Source organism: Cibotium barometz, chromosome 26 (genome assembly GCF_041138505.1).
Source record: "Cibotium barometz isolate CiBa-2024 chromosome 26, ASM4113850v1, whole genome shotgun sequence".
In the NCBI taxonomy this organism is placed as follows: domain Eukaryota; kingdom Viridiplantae; phylum Streptophyta; class Polypodiopsida; order Cyatheales; family Cibotiaceae; genus Cibotium; species Cibotium barometz.
The window spans coordinates 13,697,785-13,704,950 of record NC_141071.1 but is presented as its reverse complement, the minus strand read 5'-3'; positions in this window follow the sequence as shown (position 1 = coordinate 13,704,950).

The window sequence follows — 7,166 nt, the reverse complement described above, 5'->3', positions numbered from 1 at the left end:
CTCTATGATCCAAGTGCAAGTCTTTTCCTTGATCTGACCATGTGACTTACGGGTTCGGTCGGATCAGTTTGGTTTTAGTATGATGACCTTGACTGCAGTTCTTTACTGGCAGTATATACCATGTGACTTACAGGTTCGGTCGGATCAGTTTGGTTTTAGTATGATGACCTTGACTGCAGTTCTTTACTGGCAGTATATACGAGTAAATCTAAGACCTTGAAATTATAAGCAAAAATGCCATCTAGAATGATGAATTCAAATGCTGGTTGATATGATTTTAGAATTCTGGTTGAGAATTAAAGAGTTGATTTGGATTCTGATCGAAAAATAATGATTCATGAATTCTTGGTGAAAGAAGATAAAATTAACAAAGCCACAATGAGGATGAATGAATGAGGATGAATGAGACGAATCCCAGTGATGATGATAATAATTGGAATGATGATTGTGACTTCAGCAAATCCCTATGAGATTCGTGGATTATGCTAACAAATTGCTACTGTTAACACTTGACCCAGTGGATCAAGTTAAGGGATGACAAATTAAAAACTTGCATAACTGAAATTCCCATGGAGGAATGTTCAGATAAAATTTTCGGTCTAATGGACCATTATTGTGTTAAGGATATGAATGATATGTTCTGAGTAAATTGTTATCTGATAATGAAGGGATCTTTATCCCAGGATTCTGTTGGGTTGACCAGACTATAAGGAACCCCAAAATCAATTGGATCTTAAGGGAAAGAGTTTGTCATCCAGTTGCGAGATAAGGACATCTCGCGTTTTTTAAGTGGGATAGGATGTAAGATTCCTCCCTCCAGCTTTTGAGGTGTACAGGTGTAAGAACCTCCCCTTCTGATCTTGTAAATATTCTCCTCTCTAAAATAGAAGAAAGATTCTGTTTTGGCCTGGAGAGAGAAAATATCTAGAGAGAGATAATCCAAAATTGAGATATTTTTGGATATAAAAATCCTCCTAATATCTAAAATGGTTTCCTGTGAAACAAAAATTCAAAAAGAACTTTCCAATGTGCAATTGAAATTAATTGAAAATGTGTATAAAGGACCTTAGCCTAAGGGTCTAGATTTTCAGAAATTTTTGGATTATGGTCCAATTAAGGTTTCTATGGGCCAATAAGATCAATCCAAGTGTAAGGAGGAGATAAATCCAATGAATAAAAGAAAATACCCAAAAATGAGTAAATGCCCACATAAGATGAAGAGTTGACTGAGAACAAGGTTTATTAGTTAAAAACTATGAGATATTACCTTTAAAAAATGAGATATTTTGTTATAATGATACATTTTTGACACCTTGGTAATGAGGGGGGGGAGAATTCAAGGAGGCGCCTATTTCACACATGTGATGGAGTTTTTTAACTCAAAAAAATTGTGATATTTTTATCTCTCCTCTCTCCTGGATCAAACCAAATCAAAAGGGATCCAAACTAGGTCCAAATCTTGTCCAAATTTAGCCAAACTGAACCTGTAAAATTTTAGAACCTAGTTGGACTTGGTTAGAGGCCTCCCTCACCTATAAATAGATCCTCAGTCTTTTGTAAAAAAATCTGTGAACTATACCATGCCAATATTACATTAAAATAATGATATTTTTTATTATCCCTTAAAAATCCTCTACTTTTGGAGAGAGTGGAGCCTCTCTCTCTCTCTCTCTTCAACCATCCTTGGAGCTTTCCTTTCAACACACTAACCAATTGATTGGTTGGGGGCTTCTTCTAAGATAGAGAAGCAAGCAAAAACAAGAGGTAAAGTGTAATTTTATGGTTTCTCTCTACTATTCTCAATGTTTTTCACTTCTCAACCCCTCTCAAGCTTTTCTTAAGGGTTATAATGAATGACTAAGAAAAGTTTACATTTATGCTCAATTAGGATGCTTTCTATGTTTATCTCTCTCTCCCCCAAAGAATGGTCATTCCTATGACCAATTCTCTATTCAATTGATGCTTCTCATGGAGAAATTCTCAATTCACAAATCAAACTCTAGGCTTGTGAAGCTAGAGGTTAAGAAAATGGTTTTTATACTTATATGCTAGTAAATTATGAATATCCTAGGCTAAAAGAATGATTTTCACCACATTCAATGGAAAACTAATTTTTTTAAGTTTATGCATAATTAAATAATTAAGAAAAGATGATATTGAGGTAACTATATTTAAATGATAAAAGAGGAATTCCCATGACATTGGAATTTAATCATTTAAATGAAAAAAGTGGAATTCTTGGTATATTGGAATTAATGGATATTTTATCTAAATTTAAAAGAGAAAACTTAGATAAATTTATTTTATGATAAAAGAGGAATTCCCATGACATTTGGAATGCAATTAATTAAATGCAAAAAGAGGAATTCCCATGATATTTAAGATCCAAGAAATTAAATGGAAAAAAGAGAAATTTTTAGTATAATTAAATTTATGAATATTTATCAAAAGTGAAAATATGGGTAGAATTAATTTTTGTAAATCCCATGAATCCTTCTATTCAAAAGAGAAATATTGAATATAATTCATTTGAGAAATTGAGAAAGAACTTCGAAATAGTCGTTGAGAAAAATAACCTTTATCTGGGCCAAGCAATTGGCAGAACTTTAGAAAAAGTCCCATTATCGTTATCGAAATAGAAAAAGCTACTAATAATAAATGGGAATAAGATGTGAATGGGATGTGATAGGATGTGAATGGATGTGATAAGATGTAAATAGGATGCGATAGGATGTAAACAGATGTGATAAGATGTAAATGGGATGGGATAGGATGTGAATGGATAAGATCAGATGTAAATGAAATGCGATAGGATGTGAATGGATGTAATAAGATGTGAATGGATGTAATAAGATGTGAATGGGATGGGATAGGATGTGGATGGATGTGATAATATGTAAATGAGATGTAAATGGATGTCATAAGATGTGAATGGGATGTGATAGGATGTAAATGGATGTCATAAGATGTGAATGGGATGTGATAGGATGAGGTGTGATGTAAATGAATGTGGATGAGATGTGAAGTAAATGGATGTGGATGTGGATGTGAATGATGAGATGAGGTTGTGAAGTAAATGGATGAGATGTGAAGTAAATGGATGTGGATGTGAATGATGAGATGAGGTTGTGAATGAGGTCGTGGAGACCTTAGTGATAAAGTTGCAACAGCTGACAGAGAGTCAACGGAGGACGCCTCACGTAGCACAGTCGGCCGAGGTCTTGACCAACCTCGGTTCAATTTAAATGGTGAGCTTCTGGTACGGTGGATAAGGGACCAAGGAAGCGGCCTCTGAGTGAAGCGCTAGGTGACCTACGAAGGATCCTAGAGGGTGTTGACCATACAGTGCTCGGGCTCTGGGTCACCGAAGATACCCACACGTGCGTCAAGGAAGATATTGGAACAAGGAGTAAGAGTTGTTTTCTGAATTTGGACATGGATCTAGTTGATTGACCTTGCTTGTCCTCAACGGATGAGTCCATGGATCTGGTTGATTGACCTTGCTTGTCCTCAACGGATGAGTCCATGGCTCTTTTATATGGATCAATTGGTTGATCTTGCTGATCTTGCTGATCTTCAACAGAGAGTCCATCTGGATGAGTCCATGACTCTTTTATATGGATCTGTTGGTTGATCTTGCTGATCTTCAACAGAGAGTCCATCTGGATTTTTATAAGTGAATATATTTCTGGGTACTATGAGCTAAGAACTATTGAAAAGGCCCCTAAGTGGACAGGTGGTGAGCGTTCTGGTTTTGCCAATGATGCCATAGGTACACCGATGAAGGAATGATTGGAAGCTAGAACTCAACCAGATATTTTGGAGGATTATGATCAGTGTGATACTATGATTTCATTAATAGATTGTTTTAAAGTTAGCTAAATCTGTGAAACAAGCAATTATTGGGTGTGTAAGTGGTGTGACTATATTGAAGTTTGTATGAAGCGCCCGCTAGGGGACCTAAGAACTCTTTTCCCTGGTACCCGGGACAAAACCTAACCAAATTCCTAAATGGATCCCATCACTACAGTGGTTGGGCAGTTGGCTAACCCACGGGTTAGGCTGGACTGATGGATCCCTAAAATGAAACTCAATTCTTTTATGGTATGATAGACGAAGTAAATCCCGAACAGTCCTTGTCCTATGGAAAAGAATCAACGGCTGTGCCTCTCGATGAGGAAAAAAGCGTTGGTCTCTATGATCCAAGTGCAAGTCTTTTCCTTGATCTGACCATGTGACTTACGGGTTCCGTCAGATCAATTTGGTTAGTGATGACCTTGACTTCGTTAGAATAAAAATATCCCATGGAGCAATCGCCCATGCTTTCTGGGCGAGGGAAGTTTTTCCGGGTTCGATTTTTGAAGAACCCAAGGATTAGTCTCTTGTTTAGATATCCGTGGTGGGCGAGGCCCCGAGTGAGAGGCTCTGCCCTACACAAGAAGTGCCACTTCCGCTACTAGCACCCCCGGTTTTGTTGCGCACGGAGGCGGCAGGGATCTTTCGGCTGGTATTAGAGCGAATTGGCTAAAGTGGATCAACCGAGGAGCCAGAAATGTCAAAAATTTATGAAGTAGCAGTAAAAGGTTATAATTGTGTGATGAAGTTCATACAAATTGATATTCAGAATGAAGATTCATAAATTTGTAATTGGGTCTTCAGATGGAAGAACTGCAATTGTATGGAATCCCTGACTTGCTTGAGGCCTAGACATGATAGTATTTACCTTATAATTCCAAGAACCGTGACTACCCGTATATACCAAGGGTATAACTGCAACTCTTTACTGACAGTATATACGAGTAAATCTAAGATCTTGAAACTATAAGCAAAAATGCCATCCAGATGATGAATTCTAGTTGAAGATGAGTTGAGAATGAGATGTGAGGTTATGTGAAAGGATGAGATGTAAAGTAAATGGATGTGGATGTGGATGTGTATGTGAAAGAATGTGATGTAAATGAATGTGGATGTGAATAATGAGATGAGAATGAGATGTGATATGCTGAAAAGAGATGTGGATGTGAATGTGATGTGGATGTGGACGAGATGTGATGTGATGTAAGACGATGTGGATGTGGATGTGGATGTGAATGTGAATGTGATGTGGATGTGGATGAGATGTGATGTGATGTGAATATATGTGGATGTGAAGTGATAAATGTGAATGTATGGATAGATGTTGATAGTCGTGCATGTGAATGATAGGATGGATGTGGATGAATGAGATGGGATGTGTATGAATGAGATGGGATGTGGATGTGATGTAAAGTGGATGGAATGAATGAGATATGATGTGGATAGATGTGGATGTGATGTAATGTGGATAGAATGTATGTGATGGAATGGAGATACATGAATGGACATATGATGTGGATGGAATGAATGAGATATGATGTGGATAGATGTGGATGTGATGTAATGTGGATAAAATGTATGTGATGGAATGGGGATACAATGAATGTGATGAATGTGAATGGATGTGATGTGATGTGAATCAGGATAGATCTGAATGAATGAGATGTGATGAATGTGAATGGATGTGATGTGATGTGAATCAGGATAGATCTGAATGAATGAGATGTGATGTGAAATGGATGTGATGTGAATTCGGATAGATGTGAATGGATGATATGTGATGTGAATGGATGTGATGTGATGTGATGTGAATCGAGATAGATGTGAATGAATGAGATATGATGTGAATGGATGAGATGTGATGGGATGTGAATCGGGATAGATGTGATGAGACGTGATGGGATGTGAATCGGGATAGATGTGAATGAATGAGATGCGAGGTGAAATGGATGTGATGTGATGTGATGTGATGTGGATCGGGGTAGATATGAATGGATGAGATGTGAATGAATGTGATGTGATGAGATGTGGATATGGGTAGATGCGAGTGGATGAGATGTGATGAGTATAAATGTGGAAAGATGTGATAAAATGGAAAATGATGTGATTAGATGAGAATGGATGAAGGATGATGGGAATACATATGATTCGACTTGGATTAAGTAATGTGATTGATGAGGAACAAGGTGGAAAGACGAGAGTTTGTTGTTTTCTGAATTCGAGCATGGATCTGGTTGATTGACATTGCTGGTCCTCAACGGATGAGTCCAAGGCTCTTTTATATGGATCTGTTGGTTGATCTTGCTGATCTTCAAGGGAGAGTCCATGTGGATTTTTATAAGTGAATATATTTTTATAAGTGAATATATTTTCGGGTACTATGAGCTAGGAACTATTGAAAAGGCCCCTGAGTGGATAGGTGGTGAGCGTTCTGGTTACCAATGATGACATAGGTACAATGATGACATAAGTACACCGATGAAGGAATGATTGAAAACTAGAACTCAACCGAATATTTTGGAGGATTATGATCAGTGATACTATGATTTCATTAAAAGATTGTTTTAAAGTTAGCTGAATCTGTGAAACAGGCAATTTCATAGTGGATGTGTAAGTGGTGTAACTATCTTGAAGTTTGCATGAAGCGCTGGCTAGGGGGCCTGGGAACTCTTTTCCTTGGTACCCGAGACAAAACCTAACCAAATTCCTAAATGGATCCCATCACTATAGTGGTTGGGCAGTTGGCTAACCCATGGGACTAGATGGGGTTAGGCTGGACCGATGGATCTCTAAAATGGGACTCAATTCTGTTATGGTACGATAGACAAAGTAAATCCCAAACAGTCCTTGTTCTATGAAAAAGAATCAACGGTTGTGCCTCTCCGATGAGGAAAAAAGCATTGGTCTCTATGATCCAAGTGCAAGTCTTTTCCTTGATCTGACCATGTGACTTACGGGTTCGGTCGGATCAGTTTGGTTAGTGATGACCTTGAGTTCGTTAGAATAAAAATATCCCATGGAGGAATCGCCCGTGCTTTCTGGGCGAGGGAAGCTTTTTCGGGTTTGGTTTTTGAAGAACCGAGGGATTCGTCTCTTGTGCAGATATCCGTTTGGTGGGCGAGGCCTCGAGTGAGAGGCTCTGTCCTGCGCAAGAAGTGCTACTTCCGCTGCTAGCATCCCCAATTTCGTTGCGCAGAGGGGGTAGGGATCTTTCAGCTGGTATCAGAGCGAATTGGCTAAAGTGGATCAACCGAGGAGCCAGAAATGTCAAAAATTTATGAAGTAGTAGTTAAAGGTTGTAATTGTGTGAT